Source organism: Cnephaeus nilssonii (genome assembly GCF_951640355.1).
Source record: "Cnephaeus nilssonii genome assembly, chromosome: 6".
NCBI lineage: Eukaryota > Metazoa > Chordata > Mammalia > Chiroptera > Vespertilionidae > Cnephaeus > Cnephaeus nilssonii.
Genome location: NC_137077.1, coordinates 78,350,500 through 78,377,336, shown reverse-complemented (window position 1 = coordinate 78,377,336; position 26,837 = coordinate 78,350,500).

Genomic DNA, 26,837 nt, shown 5'->3' with positions numbered 1-26,837 from the left:
TTTATATTTTCCCAGGTCAATTTTTGCAATTGTGTTCATTGTTTATGCTTATTTCACAACACAACAGTGTCCTTTTAACCTTTGTGTTGCTCCAGAAAAACTGTGCCTGTAACATATCAAAATGAAAGGTCCAAATCAGAAAATGATCCAAGACATGTGATATGTTGGGATGGTTGGTCAACTGTAAACCAAAAGGTTTGGAGAAAGTATAAAGCCATTATTTATTTATGGATTCTGCTCTGAACTTTATATATCTCTAATAGGTTGCTTTTGAGAATAAGCATTTATTTCCTCATAAAAAAGGGGGAAAAAAAAGAGAGGAAGTTAGAAAAGGAAAGAAAGAAGGAAAGAAGGAAGGAAGGAAGGAAGGAAGGAAGGAAGGAAGGAAGGAAGGAAGGAAGGGAGGGAGGGAGGGAGGGAGGGAGGGAGGGAGGGAGGAAGGACATTTTCAAGTATGTTTTCTTTGGAACTCTTTTCTGTCTGCCTGACTTTTATTAATTCTTTTATTTTATTTATGCTTCAAACAGCCTTAGATGGCCTCTTTTGATCAGTGAGGAAAATTGAATACTTTTACCTTACCCTATACGGGGGGGGGGGGGGGGGGGGGGGGGGAATGGAGCTTCATAAGTCATTTGCAAAGTGCTATGTAAATTGCATCTTTGACTCATTGACCCATTGTTTACTTGTGAGAATTTCACTCTAAATATGCTCTGTTTGGCAAACAGAATGCTGAAATTCTTGTACTTTATTGTTGGTTATAAACTATGTGAAGTGACCATGTCTTCTTTATCAGCCAAACCTTGCCACTATATCAGGGCCAACTCCTGGGGTCCTCTTTATGGAATGCTTAGGAACTGAATTGATAATAGCAGCACATGCAGCATATCATATAGATGTTTGGTTTTAATGTTGTTAGTACACTGGGCACATCGTAAATGTTAATTGGTCAGTTATTTGAAGTTTGAAACTTTCAGCAGAAAATAAAGGGGGTTAATTGATTTATACTAACACAGATAAAGGGGCTTTTGTATAGCTGAGAATTGGTTAAAGCAAATTTGTCTAAGCATGATTCTAACCAGGAAAGACATGAAACACTAAATGTCTGTTCAGGGTAAGATTCCAAATGTAACTTGAGATGAATGCTTCATATTTCAACATCATAGAGGATTCATAGTTAAAAGGAGCACTGGATTAAGAGTCTGGAATAAAATTCCACTCTGTAATTTAATGAATCATGTCATTTTGAAAAGGTTATTTTAAATACTTTCAGTCTCAGTGTTTTCAGCAGGAGAATGGGAGAAATGTTATCTAATCTGTTTAGTTAACACTTATCTTATTTAGCTAAATGAGATAATGACTAAGAACATACTTTGAAAATTATTTACACACATGATCATATAAAAAAATGAACTCATTAAAATGAGCTCCTATGAGACCTTATAGCTATAATCCACTGCAAGCAAAAAAAGTCAAGCTGTTCTGGACATAAGTAGGGCACAAAGGTCACTGAAATATTTCGATGGATGTCTAAAAAGGTAAGAGGAGTCAGGGGCATATAAATCATCCCTACCTACACCGTCACTGTTTCTTCTCATGTTGACTTTGAGTTGGAAAGGTTGCCCCATCTCCGAGCTAAGCTTAGCTCTCAGACATAAGACAGATGAAGCAGGTTATCAGCAACCAGTGTGGGGAGGCCAGCTTATAACTTTTCGGTTTACAACAGGATCTTTTCAAAATTCCACTATAAAACTAGACACATGTACTTCGTATAACTGCTTTATAAAAATACACCTTCTATTTTCAAGCATATATCTGGAGTGGGGAAGCGGTGATAAAAAAAGTACCATTTTGTTTTATACTATGCCTCTTTGTACCCCACCTGGTGCAAAGAGCAGAATAGATGCCCAAACAAGCCTATAAAAATCAGGACTTTGGGCCAGAAGCTAAACAGTCTCTTACAAATAGTAATCACAAATCTTTTCTGAGGTGACCTGGGTTATAAAGAAAATGGAAACCCTTCTGCAAAGACCATAAGAAATAAAGCGTTATCTTTCCAGCTGAGGTTAGAGTTGTTAGTGACCTTAGAGCTGGCAGCAATGGAAAAACCATGTCGAGCTTTAATACGTTACTCACGAGGAATAAATGCACATGTGATTCCGATGACCTCATATGAGATAGAAAGGTGTTACATTGGAGTAAAAGACCAAAACCTTTACTTGAAACTTTTTCGTGCAGAGTGCTAAAGATATTGCCTACAACCATATAAATTACACAGGGTTTTCCAAACTTTCAACTGCCTGCTTTTAACTAAAGCTAAAGCCAGCAAAGCTATACGATTTTGCTGTTTTGACCTCCGATAGCAAAAAAAACAAGGCATGAATTTTGAGTAATGGGGGAAGAGAGCAGGAAGTATTTTCCAGTGAGATTATCCTCAAGGGATATTATATAGTAAATAGCAACACCTATTTATTTAAGCTGAGTTGTAAATAAAAAGTCCCTCTGGGACAAAATAAGTAGATAATGAAGTATTTGAAAAACATAAAGCAGAGACATGTAACAGCATCATTAAATGCAAAGAAAATTAGGTAGACTGGAATAACAATAAGTTGAGATAGGCTTGTCTGGCCTAGATATAAACAGTAGCAAAAGTCTGGAAGCATTTCTCCTTCCTTTGATTAATTCTTACCTATCAGAACATTTTTAAAATGACCCTTCTAACATCATTGATTTTAGTGAAAAAGATAGAATTCTGAAACCCATATTCCAGCTTCAGGAAAATTTTTTCCAAAAAATCTAGGCATTTAAAAGAATTTAAAAATAGTTTTGAAAGATGATACATATATTTTGTGTATATATTTGATATATATTCATAGATAATAGATTAAGTATGTTATATATATATGTGTATATATATATATGCATATGTGTAAATACACAAAAATTTACACACACATTAATTTTTGCCAAAAATTTTTAAAAAGCCATCATTAACACTTCCTCATGAGCAGTTGATTAATTGACACAGTCATTCCAGCAAACTCAATTAGTTGTTCATGGACACATCACAAATGTTTGAATTTTCCCAACTTGGTCCTTGTGTTGGAAATATTCAATGTAATAGTCAAAATATAGCTCCCTTAACCATTGTTTTAATCAAAGCAATAATATAAGAAGAAGGATATTCAACCACACACATAACCTTTTGAAGAATATAGCTCTGTTTTTAAAAAGTCAGTTGAATCATCTTAATGCCTATGGAAAATAGTACTAGCATAATTTCAAGAGATTTCTTTTTTCCAAGGGTTAACTCCAAGCAAACAGCTTTCAAGTATTTACACTGTTCTCATGGACTTAATTCACACTTTCCCCCCCTGTTAATTTAGTACATGGAAAAACTATAAAACATATACTTTTTCACTATATTTAAAACATCATTTGTTTTAAATTATAAAGAAATAACGTACTTACTTTTACATTGCACTGCTACTGGTTTTTTGCTTTTTTAATTTTATTACTAGTGTCCCAGTGCACAGATTTGTGCACATTAAAAGGAAATTAACTAGAAGAAATATTTTAATATCGCTACTTGCCTTTTCTCTATAACAGAAGTGTCAACCAAATTCACAACAGACAATGACAGATCGAAACACATGCGTGAGATTGGTGCCAGCGAGAGCTTTATATGTATCGCACATGCGTGAGTCAACTTAGCCTTTTATATATAGAGAATAAACTTGCTTAATTAGATCTGCTTTCTGATTTAACTAAACTTTTGCCAGCCCAGTGAAGCACCCCAACTTCTCTTTCAGGTAATTGTCAGCAACATAGCAGTAAATATCAACACAAAGCAGATTATTATTATAGATCATGCAGGGAGAACAAAGGGTAAAATATTTAACTGCAGCAGTGTTTGACTATATTCTGTGCAGTGAGAAAACCTGAAGTCATTTTCAAGGTCCACCACTTCTTATTTCTTTTTAGTTGGGTCAAGTTTCTAAACTTTCTAAATCTCTGTTTTCCAGCTAATGAAAAGAAAATAGGATTCTACCAAGTCTCCTATCTACCTACTCCAGGAGTTCTGTGAGGATCAAATGAGATGAGCCATGTGACACAAACATTTGGTTAAACTATAAAATGTTTGCACCATGACATAAAGCAAGTCATGTTCCTGGGCTACAAAAACTCCAAGGAGTCTAGTCGCTAGGGAGAGGAAGCCACGTGTTGCTACGTGATGTCATTACTTGGAGCCCACAGCGACTGTTTCTGGGCTGGGCTGGGCTGGGCTGTGGGCCGCATTTTGCACCAGGGGGTCTTGGCAGCATTGGCTGCGATTTGGTGGGATGTCACTCCAGGGTGGTGGTGAGGGGCCTGTGTCCCACTTGGGGGAAGCCTAGTGTTGGTTTATCAGCACCAGGTCTGTAGTGCAGTTTATTTTTAAACTAGTGACCCGGTGCACGGATTCATGCACATTGAAAGGAAATTAATATAAGGTGACCAGTGGGGCGGGACTGGGCCAGATGGGCCGGACATGTCCTGGAGCCAATCTCCCATGGTCCCTCTCTGGCAGGCTACACCTGGGGTGGCGCTGTGGCTCAAAGGGTGTCTGCAGAGTGAGCGAGGGTCCCTGTGGCAGGTGGGGTCCCCCCGCCTGGCCTGCGGGGATTGGGCCAAAACCGGCTCTCCAACATCCCCGAGGGGTCCCAGAATATGAGAGGGTACTCTGCAAAGTTGCTGTCGTACAGGGTGTGGAACGCAAACACAAGTGTGCAGTAAACCAGATTCAGAGCCAACAGTGCTCCAGCAACAACATAACCCACAGCCGAAGGTGGAATTGCGTGGCCCTGTGAGGAATTGGGCTCCCTCCTCTCTGGTTTCCGGTGGACCACCCGAGAATCGCCACTGCCAAGTCTCTGCAGCTCAGCAGCTCCTGTGTTGAATGTCTGCCCCCTGGTAGTCAGTGTGCATCATAGCTACCGGTCAGACTGACACTTAGCATATTAGCCTTTCATATATATATAGATGGCCAGTCATGGCAGTTCATGCGTTGAGTGTCTGCCCCTGGTGGTCAGTGCACATCATAGCTACCGGTAAGACAGACGGACACTTAGCCTTTTATATATATATAGATTTTTACCAGTTTTAACCAGTGGGAAAAAACACTAGGTAGTGTAACTGGAAGATTGTTTTATTCTCAGTTCTCCCACTCTAGTCTTGCAAGCTCTGTTCAGCTGATGTCTCTGAGCTTCAGTTTTCCCCTCTCATCTAAAATCTTGAGGTTATTTTCTCCCCTCTTTTGGGAACTTGTACCATTAATTAGGCAGTTCCTTACTTTTATCTTCAGACTATTTCTATTGGTTTCCTCTCTATTTATGTGCTCTCATAAATACGTTTATGTTTTTTTTGCTAAAAGCATACAAACATACACATAAGCTAACAAACTTTTTCTTGATCTTGTCTTCTCATAACCTACTATCCTGTTTCTCTCTATTTTAATAATCTCAAATTATTTCAGGCCCTCAAAAACTCCATGATTTCCAAAAACATTTTGGCAACACATGGCAATGCTAAGAACTAGATCCAATGATGCAGAATTCTACTACCAGTTAAATACCCCAGAAAAATTTTCACACTTGGACAATAGGTGATGTACAAAAATTTTTAGAGCTGTCATGTTAGTAAAGCAAAATTCTGGAAACAAACCAAATATCTAATAGAAGTCTAAAGAAATTCTTATATCTCTTACATTAGATAACTATACAATAATGAAATTTAATTTACTTCAGCTACAAGAATAAGTATGACTCTCAAAACATGTTGAATTTTAAAAATCATAAAATAATATATGTAATAAGTTTGCATTCAAATAAATTAAAAACTAGCAAAATTTAATACATAAATTAAAAAATATAGACATATATCAATAATATAAAGCAAGACAAGTAAATAACACAAAATTCATAACACTAATTACATATTGAATATATAAAGAGCATATTATGTATGATTGTGTGTGTGTGTGAGAGAGAGAGAGAGAAAGAGAGTCAGATACAGAGTCCTTCAAAATTATTAGTAACATTTTATTTCCAATAAGAAAGTGAGGTGGTAAGTTTGTAAAGGTTATATCTAAATTTTATGGGTATGATCTATGTTACAATTTAAAAATTCTGCTGCAGTCACCATGGAAAGAGTGTGAAATTTTCTCAAAAATTGAAGATGGATCTGCTGTTTGACCCAGTGATCCCACTTCTGGTTATATATCCTGAGAATCCCAAAACACTAATCAGAAAGAATATATGCACCCCTATGTTTATAACAGCATTATTTACAATAGCTAAGATCTGGAAACAGGCCAAGTTCCCATCAGTAGATGAGTGGGTAAAAAAGCTGTGGTACATTTATGCATGGAATACTATGCAGCTGTAAAAAAAAGTATCTCTTACCCTTTGAGACAGCATGGATAGGACTGGAGATTAGTATGCTAAGGGAAATAAGCAGTCAGAGGACAAATATCACATGACCTCATTTATATGTGGAATCTAATGAATAAAATAAACTGATGAACAAAATAGGACCAGAGGCATGGATGCATGGAATAGACAGACAGATCTCAGAAGGAAGAGGGGTGGAGAGGGGCAGAAAGAGATTAACCAAATAATTTATAGGCATATATGCATAGCCCTGGGACACAGGCAATAGTGCAATGAAGGCCTGGGGTGAGGTGGGAGCCGGGTGGAGGGGGGCATTAGTGGAAAAATAAAGGGAGCATCTGTAATGCTCTTAAAATTAAAATAAATAAATAAGAAACAAAACTGAATGATCTCTCTTATTACTATCCTTTTATATACTTCTCAGCCAGTAATATATATATATATATTTTTATCTTTTCCTGTGCTCTCCATCTATGTTTACTGATTAACTCCAACTTATATTCCCAGTCTCATGGTAGGTTCTAAAATAGGCCAGCTCCTTTGTTATATTAGCACATGGCATCATGTTCTTAGCCTTTCTCAATACTCAACTCACTAGCTAAATGATGTTTTACCCCACCAGCCTCTAAACTCCACTAGGGAACATAGTACTTAGCACAGAACCTAACACAAAGGACATGATCAATAAATATTTCTTGAATTGAATTACCTTGGGGGGAGGGGGGCTAAACTTATACGAACAGTTGATAATCATCATGAAAGCTTCCTCCAGGTCACATTTACTCTTCATTATTCTAGAACACGGCTGCTGTCTTCACAAATCTGTCGTTTGCTTTCAGAGAAGTCGCCAGTGACTTCGTAATGGCCTTTAGTTAGTGTCAATTCTTGAGCAAGGTGTCTTCTCTGGGGTATTTGGTACTCCTCAGGAGAACATTTGGTAACTGGCAGAACCGTTACCGAATGTTTTGTCTGTGTCAGAAAATGCAAAAACGCTTCCCGTGGGTTTCATAGCACATCTTCCACGTAGTTGTGCTGCTTCTCCTGCTTTTCTTCCTTGAGCTCCATTTGCTCTCGTTTTCACCCAGAGTTGCTCCCATCCCTTGACTCCAACTATTCCCTATGCCCGTGGTCGGCAAACTGCAGCTCGCGAGCCACCTGTGGCTCTTTGGCCCCTTGAGTGTGGCTCTTCCACAAAATACCACGGCCTGGGCGAGTCTATTTTGAAGAAGTGGCATTAGAAGAAGTTTAAGTTTAAAAAATTGGGCTCTCAAAAGAAATTTCAATCGTTGTGCTGTTGATATTTGGCTCTGTTGACTAATGAGTTTGCCGACCACTGGTCTATGCTATTCTCACTGGTGATTCTTCCTTAGCTATTAAACTGATTATCGTCACTTAAACTATTATAATATCCTTTTTACTGCTCCCTGTCTCTAATCATTCCTGTGCCAAGGCACCTTCCACACTTACCTTTCTCTTTAAAAAGAAAAAAAAAAAATCCACTGTTATTCTGGCTTTACAATGTAGAATTTCCTCTGATCGATCATGGGGTACAACTTAAAGTCATTAGCCCAAACCATCAGACTTTTCCCAGTGTCTCATAAGCTTCCTCTGCAGCCTCATTTTCAGGTATTCCCTATTGTATTCCAGGCCCACCCATCCACCCCAAATAGTGTGACTTTGTTATAACACAACCCATAGTTAGTCATATACAGGCCTGTGCTCGCATCCTACCTTATGCTGAAGTTTCTTTTACTTCGCTTCTTTACTCATAAAATTTCAAAGATCTTAAATTGCAAAAGAGAGGTCGTCAGAAAAACCACTTGCAAATCTGATAAAATAATATATGGAACCTCTTGTCAGATAAATTCATACTGCATACAATTTATCATGGCATTTGCAAAACTAGAGAGAGCTTTCAGATCAGGAAATATACGGGAAGGTATTTACATATTACAAGGAAGGCTATATTTTTCCAAAACAATAGCGTGGACCTTTTGCAGTATTTAAAATGCCTCAGGCTCTGACCTTTCAGCTGTCTCCTGATGAACGGGCTCGAAGCAAGGAATTTTCTCTGCCTTATTTACTTTTCAACAATGAAAATGAGTTGCATTGTTTGAATATGAAAATACTATGTAAGTGTGATGGACTCTTCCTTCTTCCACCCAGACAGCAAAATCGTAAGTGCTTCCTTGTCTGTATAGGGAACCCAAGTGAAATAGTTTCAAAGGAACGTTGAATTGGCAATGTTATCAGTTTTGTCGTGCTTTAAAAACAGATGACATAGTCTCTATCCAGATCTATAGTGTGTTAAGCAGTTGGGCATTTCACGAAATGGCACAAACATTCCCTAAAGTCAAATTAGAGGACAGTAGGAGTAGTAAGGGTCAGAATATAATCACCTGAGAAAAACAGTAATGTGTGAAATTATGGAAAGCTAGCAGGTTAAGACCGCAAAGTTCTTTTAAGTCATCATCTCTCAACAACTCTCTAGCCTCCTGTTCAACAATTAACCATTCTACAAACATGCATTATGTATTACTCCAGGTTAGGCATTATACTAGCAACTAGGGTACACAGGATAATAAAAGTGGTCTCTGACCTTGAGTTTTATTATCTCGAAGATTATGGCATTCTTTATATCTAGTTCCCCATGCAATACATAAAGTGAATGACTTATTTCTCACACCTATATATACATGCTAAACATGAATTTAAAGGAGACAGGCTGTCATTATGTACAGTCTGAGCTCAAACACCAGTATCATCAACTCTGTTACCTTGATGAATTCAAAATGCAAAAAGGACACCACAGAAATGCCAGCATGGATCTAATGAAACCTTGCCAGGACTGACCGGCAGACCTTGAGTGACGGATGAATGATTACTCTGACACACATTTCTGTGAAAGAGAAGGCTAAGGGGCTAGTTTGCTTTAGGAGCAAATAGCCCTGTTTGCCTGCCTCCTTAGGCTTTTATTGTCACAACAGCTTGAACTAAAATTAACCTCTAGATACAATCAACAGGGTAAGCATCCTTGAGAAAGTATATGCTTTTATGAGGTCGGGTCTTTAAAAACTAAACATAAAGATTCTATCAAAACACTCCAGGGGATCAGACTTGTTTGGAAAAGTCAAGGCAGGGACTGCTGCCTTCCCCAAGGTCCCCCAGAGGCCTCCGACCTTTAGGAGAATCCTCCTTACAGACATTCCAACCAAGTCCCATGCTTCCCCACAAAACCTGATAAAAATGTTTTATTTTTAAATAAAAGTGTTGCATGAAATAGCCAGTGTTACTCCTATAAGCTACTAAGTTATGATTTTGTTGTATTGAATGTCATAAGGTCTATAAACGCCAATTGGATAGGCAAAAGAAAACATTGACTGATAATGAGTGAAGGCAACTGTGTACCGGTAAGTCTTTGCAGCCCAGGCAGTCCCTACTTACTGATGTATTCTACAACAGAAGTTGAAAGGACATATACTTACCCTAAAATGCTGAGCATAGTTTGAAAGGAATGTGCTTACCACTGAGCAATTGACCCATGGAACTTTTTACTCCATCTAAGAGGAAAAATGTGTTCTGTGAAACTGAAGTTTGAAATGTAGATTTTTTAAAGTTAATTTCACATTTTTATTGAGATGTTTGCATAACAAAACAAAGCAATTACGTGTGGATTAACATTTTTAAAGGGGGTTATAAAGGAATAAGAGATCTATGAAACAGTAGCTAAAAATGTGGCATTTTCTTGTTAAGCAGTTTTTAGATGTCCATTTGGTTTGTATTACATATAACTTTCAAAAGTTTATTATTATTTTATTATTTCCTAAAAGTTACAAGCAACAACCAGCTTCATACAAAGTCCCTATAGCATACTGAATATGCTTACAGCAGAAAAAAGTATGTTTTTCACCATTATTTTCAGCCACACCCATCACCATCGAGGAAATATTGAATGGGTATCAGTGAGTTTATGAGCCATTGAATCCAAAAACTAACTTCTGAGAGTGATTATTAATTTTGCTTTCAGAATCATAGAAAATATCCTTGGAATGGTATTATATTTAAGTTTTTCTGAAGAATACTTAAGTATAATCTAGTGTCAGTTGTATTGCATATATCAGCAATAAATGCTTGAAAGGAAGAAACAAGTAAAACATAGTTTAGTATTTTAAACGATTATGGGGCCTTTGCATTTATAAAATATGTGCATCAATGTTCACTCATCAAACTTTAACATCTTATGAGTTATGAATTATGGGACTTTAATCTCAATTTTACCAATGAGGAAACTAAGCAAACCTTGAAGGAGTAAAACAGTTAGGTCAAGGTCAAATACCTTGGGTCTTACTATGCAAAGTCCAGGACTTTTAACCCATCTAACATAGTGACTGAGAATCTCATCAAGAATGGAAAATATATCAATCCTTAAAAAAATAAAGAAAAGAAACAGTCAAAATAAAGTACTCATGAAAACAAATTACCTAAAGTAATTTACAAGAACTGGAAAGAACATGACACATTATGTGTTATCCGCTAAGTCCCGAGTAGGCATGATATTGCTCTCAATAAGTCTCAACAAATACAAATTAATAAACAGAGAAAAGATCTTCCTAGCTAACATTTCCCATAGAATATAAATTAAGAATGGTGAAGTGGAAAACTAAATTTAGCAAGATTTTGTCATCCCCTTGAGTAACATTAGCCCAAAGATAACGACTCTGAATTTGATTATCTAAGAAGTAGTTCTCTTACCTAAAAGCCACATGGTCTAAATCAATAACTCTTAATACACACCCCAGAGGAAACCAATAAGACCCTGCAACCTGCCATGTTATCCCATAACTGCTGCACAACCATTCCTACCTACTTCATTACTGTGAGGACCTAATTCCATCTGTACTCAGGAAGTTATTATACCTACAGTCTAGTATTTGAGAAAGGAACCAGGAGTTCACTCATCAGTAGAGTTTGAGCAGATATTCTATGTCCTTCCTTTCCTTAAGACATCTTCAAACATCAAAATAAGCAAAGCTAGTCATGGACATTCAGCCTAAATTGTGATAGATTGTTCATAAGGGTCATAATTAAGTGAATTTTCTGATAAACTCTGAGAAAACAAATCCTATATAATAAAAGGCTAATATGCAAATTGACTGAACGGCAGAATGACCAGTTGCTATGATGCACACTGACCACCAGGGGGCAGACGCTCAATGCAGGAGCTACTCCCTGGTGGTCAGTGTGCTCCCACAGGGGGAGCACCACTCAGCCAGAAGCTGGGCTCAGGTTAGCAAGCGCAACGGTGGTGGCAGGAGCCTCTCCCACCTCTGTGACAGCGCTAAGGAAGGATGTCTGACTGATGGCTTAGGCCCGCTCCCCGCAGGCATCCCCTGAGGGCTCCTGAACTGCTAGAGGGTGCAAGCCAGGCTGAGGGACACCCCCCTCCACCTCAAGTGCACAAATTTCGTGCACTGGGCCTCTAGTATTAAAAGAAGATGCATAAGTTATATATTAGGTTTCCAGGTAGAAAAACTATTATTAGGTAGAGAATGAATAACTCAATGTGTTTTCTTGTTTAGAAGGAAGGTTACTCCACCTTTGCACAAAGAATGCTACACGGTCCAGGGATTAATATGAGTAAGTATGGGCTTCGTAACCCAGTTTTTCTTAAAATGTTCTATAGATTTATAAGGAGTAAATTTACAGGCTAAACTATGAGCTACAGAAAGTGAAAGAGCTTCGAAGACATTTAGTAAAACAGAATCCAGCAGTTAGCAGCTTCTCACATACTGGTAATCAGACATATTTGTTGAATGACCTGGGAAAACAATTTCACTATACTTTGAACAGTGATGATAACAATGCTGATGAATTATTTTAATTTAGTCCATCATACATTTATTGAGTGCCAGATAGGTATAAGTCAATCAGCATATATTGTGCTTGGTGAAAATTCAAAGTTAGATTAAAAAATAGCAAATTTTCCAAAGAAATTAATTTTCTGATGTTGTTATTTATTTGTTATGGGATAGATTTTAGTCACAACAGCAAGAAAATGATAGCAGATATCAAGAAGAAATTTCTGATATTATGAGATTTACAGAGAAGAGGTAAATAAAGGAATAAAGGTAACAGTATTTTGAAAATGTATACATATTATTTATTATATATGTTATAATGTAAAATGTTTAATAATTTAAAATGATTTAACATGTAATATTTGCAAGTTATTGTTGCAAATTATTTTAAGCAAAATTATAACAATTTATTTTAAAACATTTTAGATAAAAATGCATGTTAGAACAATATAACAACATATAAAACTGTGTTTTATTGATTTTTGTGGTAATTTTTACAGAAAATGACCATTTCATACTTCTGATTATAGCTATTATTCTCTATGAGACCTCACTGAAATGGTTTTACATGTAAGATGTGTTAAAACTCTATTAAAGAAGTCAGTCAATTATAGGTAATCCATTGGTTAAATGAGGTTTCTATCAACAGACTGAAGTGATAACTGCTTTAAATGGGATTGAAGATTGAATCTATTCATAAAAATGTGTTCGCTATTGACTGGTAATTAGAGATCTTGATCACTTCGTTTTAATTTTCAAACTATAGTTAGTGTCCCAAAACTCTACCTGAAATTTCTTTGATTAGTCTTTTTCACAAGGGAGCCAGTTAGTTCCTCATAAATGCTCTGCACTTTTCAGGGATTACTCTAAGTGTGAATTGTCAAGTATCCCTTCCAGCTGCCTCCTGTCAGGCTATAATCCCATACTGAGCCTTGTCAGAGGTCACTGAGCTTTTGACTAATGCCCTTCATTACAGGAGGAAAGCAGAATGTCCCCAGCACACAAATGGCAGGAGACACATAGCAGAGCCAGGCAATACTAAAAAAAAAAAAAAAAAAAAAAAAAAAAAAAAAAAAAAAAAATCAAACTAAACTTTAAATCCATGAAATTTTAAAAGTTGCTTTCAGTACATTTCCAATTATTCAGAACAAAAGTTACCATATAAAATGTTTATAATCACTTGCATTATTTTTCAATATTTGATAAATTTTGAAATTAGAACTTTTAAGCTATTAACAATAATGCATGAATTATTGATAGGAAAAAAGTACTTATATCTATGGACCTGTTTCTCACAATTGTCCCCTTAAATCAATTTTGGGAATATATGTTTTTTTCACTTGTCCCTGATATTTAATATATTATCACATTTATTTAGATCCTTGAAATCCTTCATATTGAAATCTACTTTCAGTGAAGGTAGAAATCTGCAATTAAAGAAAGTGTTAAAATTTAAATTTCAAAAAGATATATCTTGTGGAATCCTTTGATACATGAACATTTGATTGTCTCAGTAAGATACAGTTAGCCAAAATGTTTGTCCACCATCGTATAATAGACTTTTTAGAATTGTTCTTTAAGCAAACTGATGTTTCTGTTATTATTGTTGTGGTTTAGCCTTAAACAATCTTAAAAGACTATTTTTTAGTTAGAAAGACACTACTATTCATTATGAAACATACCAAGAAATATTTTCTTGTTACTTCCATTATCAAATTTAAATAATCTTATCAGAAGGTGGGGAAATATGAGTTTACTGAAATGATTCCATGTTGAATAAGATAAAAGAAGTTTTGTTTCTACATAAAAATAAATTGTTTTTAGGAAAGTATCAATACTTTTAATCACACCTGTCAAAACTACATAATTAAGCTACATTGTCAAAAATAGTAAAATGAAATAACCAGTATCTGACCACCATACTGTCCCTATTGGCAAATAAGTTATCACTTTGAGAAACACTTCTTTCCTTTAGAAGATGGTTTCTTTTACTTAAATATATTTTTATTGATTTCAGAGAGGAAAGGAGAGATAGAAACATCAATGATATGAGAGACTCATCGATCAGCAGCCTGTTGCACACCCCCTACTGGGGATCAAGCCCACAACCTGGGCATATGCCCTTGACCTGAATCGAACCGGGGACCCTTCAGTCCATAGGCAGACACTCTATCCACTGAGTCAAACTGACTAGGACAGAAGATGGTTTCTTTTAAAGGTCACTGGAAAGTATCATTTTAAAAGAAAAAAAAGGATAAAATAAATTGAAAATGTTGCAAAATTTTAAAAAGCTGTATACTTAAAAATTAATATTTTGTTTGTTCACATGAAATGACTAGTTTGCATTATTTTCTTGAAAGAATTAACTAATTGATTGCACATCTGTCATAAAGAGTTACCTTTATAGGAAAATCAGAGTGATGCATCTGTTCTCTTCTTTGTTTTTCAGACTGAATATGCAAATGTAATTGTTTAGAGCAGTGATAGCATTGCTATTTTTTAATCATTTTAATTTTTTGTCTTTGTTTATTATTCATCTTCTCTAAGAAGTGTTTTTATTTTATTCTTCCATTTTCTCTGAATAAAGGAAATATATATATATATATATATATATATATATATATATATATATATACTGAGTGGCCAGATTATTATGATCTCTGAACACATAATAATCTGGCCACTCAGTATATATCCCATATCAGTGATGGCGAACCTATGACACGCGTGTCAGCACTGACATGCGTAGCCATTTCTGATGACACGCAGCCGCTGAGGCGGCCACATGCCGAGGATGAAACATTTGCTGCTCCTGAGGATGAAACACTTGCGAAATAATGTTTTTTCCTCAAAGTGACACACTACCCGAGTTATGCTGTTTTTTGGCGAAGTTTGACACACCAAGCTCAAAAGGTTGCCCTTCACTGTACTATATGATAAAAGGCTAATATGCAAATTGTCCCCTCGACCAGGAGTTCGACCAGCAGGCAGGCCGACCAACCGCCCATGTACCCTCCCCCTGGCCAGGCTGGCTGGACCCCACCCATGCACAAATTCATGCACCTGGCCTCTAATATATATATATATTTACTATTGTGTTCAGAGATCATAATAATCTGGCCACTCAGTGTGTGTGTGTGTGTGTGTGTATATATATATATATATATATATATATATATATATATATATATACACATTTTTTTAACTTCAAGACTAGGGACCAACTAAAAAAATCATAAACATCATGATTAAAACTTAGTATGGTAAAATTAGAAATGTTCCACAGTCTCATTAATATTCTGGTCAAAGAAACCCTAATGTGTGCAATTATATCCTAATCACAGTTTAAAAAGTCATTTATAAAATCAGAGCTTAAATTAAGAACCACTGGATTCTCATAATTACTTGAGGCTCTTTCCAGTTTAGAGAAGGTCATAAACTGATATCCTTGAGTTTCCCTAAAGACATTTTCTTTTCAAAATGCTTTGGATACCCAGTTAGGTACTCTTATACAGAGAAAATTATTTCATGACATTTTGATATGATGAGTCTCACAATTTCTTTCTCACCATATTTTCTAGTCACCCCTGGACCTCCATGGCAGTGAAATTGAATAATGTGTTTTGTTTTCTAAAGTCGCAAAGCTTCAAATTAGGGATCAGGTGTGAGCTCTTACCATGGGTCTAGAATTTAATTAATGATCTAGTAGTCTGAAATATTCTGTTTTTCTTCTTTTACATATATTTGAGAATTGCTTTAAAATTAAACATTTATTTCAAAGGAAAAATAATGTTTAGCATCACATTTGAAATTTAAATATATGTTCATTGTTAAAACAGATAAACTATTAAAAATATAGAATGTAATATGTAATGTTGCAATGTATATGTATGCAGATATTAGATTGTAGACTTTCTAACACTTATCAGTTGCAACCCAAGAAATCTCTGAATTTGTAGCATGGTGAGTCCCATTTCAACTGAGAGTTATTTTCATTGAAATAACCCAGAGAGATGGTTTCTTAGTTATCCCAAAGATAAAATAGCAATTTTATATTATTTAATTCAAATAGTAGGATTGTAGCTGGGGAGGTATTTTCTATCTTCTTAGTAGATTAATATGCTTTATATTATAAGCAAATAGGGATCAGGAAAACATGTATTATGAAGAATGAGAAAATTGGAGATATTTCACCAAGAGCAAGTAAAACTTAAAGGCCAGCAGGGCAGGCATCAAAGCTTTCTTAAGCATTTTAATATCTGTTATGTAGAAAAGGTGTATATCCTAGTACTCATGGGTAGAAGTCAGAGAAATGGATATTTTTATTCAATTGGAAAGATTAGAATAAATTAACATTGCTAAATGGTTGAGCATGGACCTATGGACCATGAAGTCATGGTTCAATTCCCTGTCAGGGCACATGCCCAGGTTGCAGGCTCCATCCCCAGTGGGGTCATGCAGGAGGCAGCTGATCAATGATTCTCTCTCATCTTTTATGTTTCTATCTCTCTTCTTCTCCCTTCCTCCCTGAGATCAATAAAAATAAATTTTAAAAAAGAATCATCTAACATGGAGGAAGTTAATCTCAAAAAGTAGAGAAATTATCTCTGTAATGGTTGGAGGAAACTGGGTGATAGTCAATCCAGAATTTACAGAGATTTCTGAGTGGGAGAACTCTGAGATTATACAGCCTTTAGTACCCTTTTCAACCCTAAAATTATTTACTTTTATGTTTAGCCACACAATGAAATAATGCAAACTAACAACTGTGAGATTAAAAAAAAAAATCCTTGAGACTGACTGACTCTATGCCTATCATTTGCTAGAAGCTTAAACTGAAAATATGAAGTATATGACAAGAAACACCTTTCTTAAGATATTTTAAAATAATAAATTAGCAAGCATATATATTTTGACTTTTAAAAATGTCATTTGCTGCTTTATTTCTCCGCTACCTTTTGTTTATCCAATCCAGGGCAAGGAAAATACACAATAAGACTGGAACCTTTTTACATATGGAAGTGGGGGGTGATTCATAAATGATGAGGCGATAAAAGGATAAAGAAGCCAACATGAAAGGGGCTACCAGTGACTCATTTTGTGACCATTTAATAGAAATAATTGATAGAAACAGGTTATAACACATTTTTAAAAATTAGAAACCCTGAAACTATGTGTTATAAATAAAGAGATGAATTAATTGAAAATTTGTTGAGGAATAGGACATCGACATAGTGGATACAAAATATTTATTAATGATAAAGGACAAAAGATTAATTTGGAATGGAGAAATCTATTCTAACAAAGTGATCAAAATGAATATCATTGGTATGGGACTAATTGAAATCATATACTGCCCAACAGGATGCAAGGAGAAGAGTGCAGGGACATGTCAGTGACACACATCCTGAAGCTACCCACTGGGAAACATTACACAAGCCCCGTTTGAGAGACACTTCAGCAATGTAAATGGCCTGTACTTTCATTCTGATCACCTGAGCTCATAGACTCTTCTTAACCCCTCAGTTAAATTTTTCTACTAGCCTCCTAAGTGGCCTCATGCTTCTGTTCTCACTCATTTCAATCTACTTTTAACACAGCAACCAGAGTAATCCTGTGGAAACAAGTCCCTATCAGGCTACAGCTCTGCTCGAAACATTTCATTGCTTCCCAGATCACTCACATAGAACCAAAGTCCCAGAAATGACCTACGGGGCCTCTAAGCTCTCCACCTTCCTCTTCTCTGTTGCTCAGAACCTTCTCCCTCTCCTACTGAAAGTCTTCTCTCAAATGCTCTAACAGCAGATCTTCCCTGATGTTCCTGTATAAAAATCATATCCATTTTCTCCTGCACTTTTCCTTAACCTCCCGGTTTCTCTCACATTTTGCATCAGAGCACTTCACTAACATTCTATGTATTTTTGTTATTATTGTCAATTGGCTGCCTTCTCCTACTATAATGTAAGCTCCATGACAGAAGAAATGTTTGTCAGTTATTCACTGCTTTTTCCTATGCATCTCATACAGTGCCTGGCATATATTAGGCACATAATAAATGCTTCTCGAATGCTTGAACCAACCTACCCAAACGTGCCCTCTTTATCAAGGGCCAGTACCAGAACTGAAACCCAGAAGTCTGATTTCAGAGTCTATGCTCTTATCCCTTGCACAGTATTTTTGAAATTACCTTTAGCTCATCAACATCTCAAACCTGAATACCATTCTTTTCACCACTCTCAGTAAACTGTGCCATTTCCCAGAATTCCTCTGATGTTGCAACTCTTGGCAATATGTGTAAAATGAACTGATGAATGCAGAATATTTTTGTTATAGAAGGATGGGTTTAAAAGGAGAGGTGTTTAAAATATGTGAAATAGGGAGATACTTGACTGTCAAGCCATGGCAAGATTTTATATGGTTCTAGAGTCAGTGTATAGGTACAGCTGGTAAACTCAGAAAAATGGTTCCCAAGCACCTAAAAGTTTTATGTTTTACAGAGTATCTATCACACACACACACACACACACACACACACACACAAACACATATACACACACACACACACATTTCTCACCCTTTCACCACAATTGGCACTGAAATTCTATAATATTCTACACCCTAAACATAGACACACCTGTGTAGGTTAGTATAAAAGCCAAGTTGACAGCATGTTTTATGCACTGGCTTAATTCTTGGCCAAAGATTTGTTTTCTGTCATGGAGACCAGGTTTTGGAGCTGTTTTTAATGCAACATAATAGAACACATATAGAGAGATCTCAGCCAACTTAAAATGTGTATATTGAACACCTCCTCTGTCCAAGGTGCAATGAGGCTAGAAAAAAAGGATAAAATGTCATTGTGTTGAGAAGGAGTTTCAGTTTGGATGAGGAAATTAAATTAATATATACATAAAATAAATATCAAAGAAATAAGTGACAAATTGTAATCATGAATGGAGTCAAGATAAAAAAAGATGTACCCCATGAACCAGCACAGCTAAGGAAGGTTCTGTGAAGGAATGAAAAAGAACACTTAGTAAGCACCTGCTATGTGCCAGGTGCTTTGCATATATTGCCTCACTTAATCATCATAGTAACCATATGGGGTCTGAATCACGTTTATTTTATAGGTGAGGAAATTGAGTTGAGGTCAGTCCAGCAAGAATTTATTGCAACCTTATTGCAATCATTTTGTATCTTCAGTTCGGAATGCAATGCCAAACTTGGAACTGACTTTTCAGTCTTGGTTGAGGAGGTTGGTATCAGGATAGGTGAACAAAATTTCAGTTTAGTGTTAAATCATACTAATAGGACTAAGCTTACATTTCGTGGGAATGAGAAGCTTCTACCCAAAAATGTGGCTCCCAACAAAGTTTTCAAGAGGTAATGCCTATGCTGAATCTAGAATGAGGACAAGGTCGAAACTGTGATTTTTCAGACAAAGGGGACTGCAACAACAAAGTTACAGAGCCCTGATCCTGTACGGCATGTTTATTAGGCAAAGTTCTGTCATAACAAACAACCCCAACACTTATATTGGCTCAAACCTGTTAGAATTTTTCCAGTGCTTGTACTGTCCGAGTGATGCTCCTGACGTCAGAGAGGCTCTTCCTAAAGTGATGACTCAGGGACCCTTCCGTCTGAGCTCTCTGCCATTGTCAAGATGTGGCATTCAAGTTCTGCAAGCATTTTGGCATCAGGTTGAAAGAAGGGTAAGAGAAACTTTGGGAGGTTTTTGTGGTCCAACTCTGGAAGTACTTGCCCTTACTTTCATTTTTCTGGAGCACAGTGGTATGGCCACTCCGATCTGCAAGTGAGGCTGGGAAATATAGTTATCTTCTTTACACAGGAAGGAAACACATTGCTTTCATGAATACAGAGTGGTATTTGCCATCGTGCATAAATTCTGTTACTGCTGTGGAATAAGGTTCAGTGAGAAACAGCTTCATCATAGAGAACCTTTTATTTCATGATAAAGAACTTCAGTTCAAATCAACAAACATTTATTGAGCATGGCCAGGTCCTATATTAAGCAGTAGGAGGCAAAGACTAAAGCTCAAGCTTTGCCTTCAAGGTGGTTATATTTTAATAGAATACATTGGAAAACACATTGATAAGAGAAGCTTTGGTTTATATTTTGTAGGTGATGGAGACATGGTGAGAGAGGGACATTAAAGTAAGGGGATGGCACAAACTTATTTGCTTCTATATGCATTATTTAGATGACAGCAAACATGATGCATTTGAGAGTGAAAGACTAAAAGCAAATAAGAGAAAATGTTACTTAAAATTGGTCAGTTTTGGTGGGATGAAAAGTAGGAGGTCACAATTTACAATATGAAGAGAATAGAGAAAGAGTCATAGATGAACTCTAGGTCTCCGACTTGGGTAAATGAATGGATGACTTTACCAACCATTAGATGTTAAATACAAAAGGAGACTTTGGCTTAGGAGAAAGGATAACACAGTGCTTTCAATTTTAATAAGATGAGTTTGAAATGCCTGTGCAACATCTAGTTGGGCATAATCATCTGAGTCTTTAATAGGATATTGTGGTAGGCTGGAAAATGTCCCCCTCCCCCCCTAGAAAATCCACATCTTAATCCCTGGAAATTTACAAGGTAAAAGAGACTTTATAAATGGGATTAAGAAGTGGGTAGGTTGTCTTATCCAGGGGGGTCCAATGTGATCACAAGGTTATTTATTAGAGGACTCAGGTATATCAGACTCAGGCAGAAAATATAGCAGCACGCAAGCAGAGATCAGAAAGAGAGACAATGCTCTGCTGCTGACTTTGAATGTGGGGGGAGGGGACATGAGCCAAGCAATGGAGAGCTGGAAAGTAAAGGTGGTAAAAGGCAAGGAAACAGATTCTTGCCTAGAACCTACAAAAGGAACCAGCTCTGCTGACATTTTTTTCCCCTGACAACTTCATTTTAGCCCGGTTTAACTAATTTTAGATTTCTCACCCCCAGAACTGTAAGAGAATAACTTCTTTAAAAGTGTTTATTGACTTCAGAGAGAGGGAGAAGGAAAGAGAGATGGAAACATCATTTATGAGAGAGAATCGTCTATGGGCTGCCTCCTGCACACCCCGTACTGAGGATCAAGCCCGCAACCAAGGCATGTGCTCTGACCTGGAATTGAATTAAGACCTCCTGGTTCACGGGTCGATGCTCAACCACTGAGCCACACTGGCCAGGTGAGAATAACTTTTTGTTGTTTTAAGCCATTAAGTGTGTGGCTGTAATTGGAAGCAATAGAAGCAATAGAAAAATAACACAGGTACAAATATTCAATTTCAAGGAATAAGAATGTAGGTGAGCTATAGTTAAAACCATGAAACTAGACGCACATCTAGGAAGTATGAGGAAATATAAAGGATAGCATCCTGGGAACAATCAGAAGAAAAGTAATTAGGAGGGTTGACCATGAAGATGAGCAGGGCAATATCAGGAGAACCAGGAGACTATGGCATCATAGAACTCAAAGTTATAACAGAATTCGGAAGGAAAAAATAATCAGCCATTAAAAAGCAGGACAAATTATCATTTAATGTACCTAAATTGCTGGAATGGGAAAGTAAGAGGTGTTAGGCTGGAAAAGAAATTGGAAGAGGAAGAGAGCATTTTTGCAGTATAAATATTTTGAAGTACTAATGATGTTATGGGGTTGATCTGGTGAGAAGTTTTGATACTCATTTGAGTTCTGGACCCAGTTCCACTGTGGACAGTGAGGGAGGTGGTTTTCATACTTCCAACAAGCAATGCTCTGATTCATACACCAGCTGAAGGTCCTACAATTCAACTCAGTTCTGACACTACTGCCTTGAGATAGCATCAGATTGCACAGGTAAAAGGTGCAGTCCTACAAGACTACCCCAACCAACCCCACTACCTATGGCAATGGCAAGCAAATCCAATTTGTAACCTGTACTTCCACCAGCTGGCCATAATTCACAAGTTCCCAAGACACCCTTCTCAGGTTCAACTAATTTGCTAGAACACTCACGGAGCTCAGAGAAACATTTACCTCACTAGATTTTGGTTTATTTTGAAAGGATATAATTTAGGAACAACCAGGTGGAAGGGATGCATAGAGTAAATTGGGGAAAGGGTGCAGTTCCTATGCCCTCTCAAGACTAACCACTCTCACCAAATCTCAGTGTTCAACAACCTGGAAGCTCTCTGAACTCTGTCCTTTTGAGTTTTTATGGAGGCTTCATTGCATAGTCAGGATTGATTAAATTATTGGCCACTGGTAATTGATTCAACATTTAGATTCTCTCTCTTTTCCAGAAGTTGGAGGGTTAGTACTTTCAACCCTCTAATCACCTGATTGGTTTCCCTAGCAACCAGCCCCTATCCTTGAGTTACCTAAGGGCTTTCCAAAAGTCAACATTAACATAAAAACAAAACAAAACAAAACAGCTTTTATCACAGAGCATCCAGTGTTTCAGGAACTCTGTGCCAGGAACTAGGTTGAAGTCCAAATAGACATTTCTTATTAAAAATCACAGTGTTACCTGGCCAGTGTGGCTCAGTGATTGAGCATCAACATATGAGCCAGGAGGTCACAGTTCAATTCCCCATCAGGGCACATGCGTGGGTTGAGAGCTCGATCCACAGTGTGGAGTGTGCAGGGAGGCAGCTGATCAACGATTCTCTCTCATCATTGAGGTTTCTCTCTCCCCCTCTCCCTTCCTCTCTGAAATCAATAAAAATATCTTTTAAAGAAAAAAAAATTACAGTGTTACAGATATCAAGTTCAAACTGATTTTTTGTAATGCTGAGAATAATAGAAGGCAGCAGGAAAAGAGGAAGACCAAACATGGAATGGATTGACTCCACCAAAGAAGTGATAGGCGTGGCTGAAGAGGACAGAACATTGATCCTCATTCAGAGTTAAAGGCACTCCACGGTAGGTAACACACATCCTGCCTCATCTCCACAGCATTCTGTTGTTTTCAATTGATAGCCCACCTTTCTCTTTGTAGTACAACTTATTCCATGGATACATCAACTGACTCTTCTTATTAAAATAAAGCAACGTGATGCCTCACTTTAGAATATTTTTAGTCCAAATTTCTTGGAAAACAAAGTTATGTTCTACTTAAAGGATAACAAACACCAAGATGTGATTTCATGGGAGGAGGTGGCAGGCCAGTAACAGTGAAATCAGAATGGTATCACAGACAGCTCTCTTTACCCATCAATGGCTGCTTTTCACTGAGTTGACTTTGTATCATTTCCTTTCGAATACACACCTCGTTCTGCTAGATGTCAAGATCCTTAGCTTATATGTGCAAAAACAGATTTAAGAGCTTAACCACCTTGCTCAAGGTATAGCTAATAAAGAGCAAAACTAGATTTTAATCCATGCCTCTTTCAATAAAAATTCTAGTACATACCACTATCCCATTCTATATTAGTCTATAAGATAAGCAAGTAAAAGGAAATCATATTTCATAGACACTAAGTTATTAATCAGTGTTCCCCAAAGTGACATTTTTTTCAATAAAAGAAAGGTTTTCCATAGATGTTTCTATAATGAAAAAAGTCATAATATTTTTAATACTGACTAATTTTATTTAATTGGTTAGTGCAATATGCTTTTCTGAAGTCTGCTCTATGAAGATACAATATAAATTTCACTTTCACCACTTCAATGTCTTTAACGTTTAGTAACAATTTAATGTATAGAAAAGTATATTAAATTTTATATGCTATTAAAATATATAAACTAGCACATACTTTGAAATATTCTTCATAAGTTAGTAACGCATGATTTTATTGGACTATAGATTATGTGAATGCTATAATTATATAAAAATGTGAAAAAATATAATAATAAATTCTGATTTCAATATTTCTCAAATATTCCATATTTTTCTAAATGAAGTGTTTCCTCCATAAATGTAAACTGCTTTTTTTCATGTTTTCCTCATTTTCAGATATTTTCCTGCAATTTCACTTCAAGAATCAATACAAGTGCAGCTGTGGTCTTTAAGGAGGTGTTTACACCACTTTTTTTGTACAGAGTTTTCCATCATATCCTACTCACATATTTCAAGAATTAAAATATAGAATAATAGTGGCAATGCATTTATACCAGATAGGGATCCAGAAATGCAACATACATAAGGAAAAGTTAAAGTAAACCAAATCTAAACATAAATATGAGGAATACCTTTTTATGACCTTTTGCTACAATGAGTGTAAAGATACTTAAAATTTTAGTTCCCAGTTAGGTTTAATATTGAATATAAGCTCTATATTGAAAAGACATTATTTAAAAGGACTGGGATATAAAAACAGAAGATTTACTTCTCTTTTCACAAATCATTATTTCCAATGATTTTGACATTCCTACATCCCATCCTTTGGGTCAAGAAAATCTTTAAAAAATAACACAGAACATTTCATGCTCCCTTTCAAAAAGTTTGGTTCTGCCTTTGCTGCCCATCAATTTACACTAAAACTGCTTTACTACAGCATCCAAAAACCCTTCATGATGGGGCATAAATGTTATTTCAGACATCTTTTATCTTTTCCCCGTGGTGGAACCATCATTATGTTACTTGCAATACCCCATATATGTCATTTACCATTTAATATGCACATACTATGTACAAGCAAAACATAAAGCCAAGCAACAACAAAAGCATTTTTATTAAAATCTACCAGAAATGCTTGTCATCTCCTTCAGTGCTTACCTACCTATAAACCATGCTTCAACTCCAGCTTAAATACAACCTCTATTTGAAGCCATTCTATTTAGTCTAGGCCTGACTCCTCCCTCTTCTGTGCTGCAATCACACTGTCATCAAATTCATGTGATACATTCTGCATTGCATTGCAAGTTTGTGGCTGCATGTCTGTCTCCCTAATTGGACTATGAGCCCTATGAAAATAGGGGCCATGTCTTATCTTTCTTTAACTCCCTAGAACTTAACAAGTGCTAATTCTTAATTCTATATCTGAAACTTTTTGGTGCAATACAAAAGTCTTTTGGGTTTTAGAAAAATATTATGTTATATATGACATGTAATCTATAAGACCACACTAGGTTTGGGGCACTATACTCTATAATCACCATAGTATTTCTGCATTGAAATATAATGTGGTAATCATTAGTGCTATTTAGCAAATATATTTCTAGTTCTCTTACTTACCAGGCACACAGTAGGATTATACTTCTGGTTGTGAGAAGCCATGTGGCCAGTTTTTGTTTTTGGTTTGTTTTTTTAGTGTAAGTGATGTTTGTCATTTCTAAATTGAAGTATTAATTTTTAATGCAAGATCTTTCACAGCTCTCTACCCCTCAGGCTCAACAGCCAGCAGTAGTATTTGAGGTTGTGGGTGTTCTATCAGCCAGGTTCTTGGGTGACTGTGACAATCCATGGTGGATGTGTTGTTGTAAGCCACTATATTTATTTATTTTTTAAAATATATTTTATTGATTTTTTACAGAGAGGAAGAGAGAGGGATAGAGAGTTAAAAACATCGATGAGAGAGAAACATTGATCAGCTGCCTCCTGCACACTCCCTACTGGGCATGTGCCCGCAACCAAGGTACATGCCCTTGACCAGAATCGAACCTGGGACCCTTGAGTCCGCAGGTTGACGCTCTATCCACTGAGCCAAATCGGTTAGGACTAAGCCACTATATTTAGAGGGTTTTAATACTACACCAGAATAACTTAATTCATCCTGACTGATATACACATGAGCACTCACACTAAGTAGACAAAAATGACTATAAATGTCATGTTATTTCAGATCATGTTTTGTACTCAAACATAACTAAATAATTTATTTGGTTATAATGGATTTTTCAAATAAGTAACAAAAAGTTTCAATTTTCAGAGTTTCATAATATTGGAATTATGAAAAAGGTACTGTGAGCCTATATCTACCAAACTTATAACAGGCAATAGAGCAGAAAACAATCCTACCTAATAAAAGAGTAATATGCAACTCCGTTAAACCCACAAGCCACGCCCACCAGCCAATCAGGAGCAAATATGCAAATAAACCCAACCAAGATGGCTACAGCCACAGAGAGCAGGCGGGAGGCTTGGGTTTCCCCGGCAACAGAGGAAGCCAAGCTTCCCACCTGCCCTAGCTGGCCGAAGCCTCCACTCAAGGCTACAAAATTTCAATTATAGAAGGTAAACAAATCCAAATAGAAATGGCAGCAGCTACAGAGCTGGAAAGAGCAAGAGGCAAGGGTTGCCCCCAGCAATGAAGGAAGCAAAGCTTCTGCAGCCCTGGCTGGCCTAGGCCTCCGCTACAGGCTACAAAGTTTCAATTGTAGAAGATACATAAATCCCAGATACCAGGGCCTCTGCTTGGGTCTCCAGGGGGGCGTGGCTGGCCTGCAAACCACCACAGGCCCTTCACCCAGGCCACCCCACACCCCAAGGGAACCCCCACCCTGATCCGGGATACCCTTCAGGGCAAACCAGCTGACCCCCACCCATGCACCAGGCCTCTATCCTATCTAATAAAAGAGTAATATGCAGATTGACCATCACTCCAACACACAA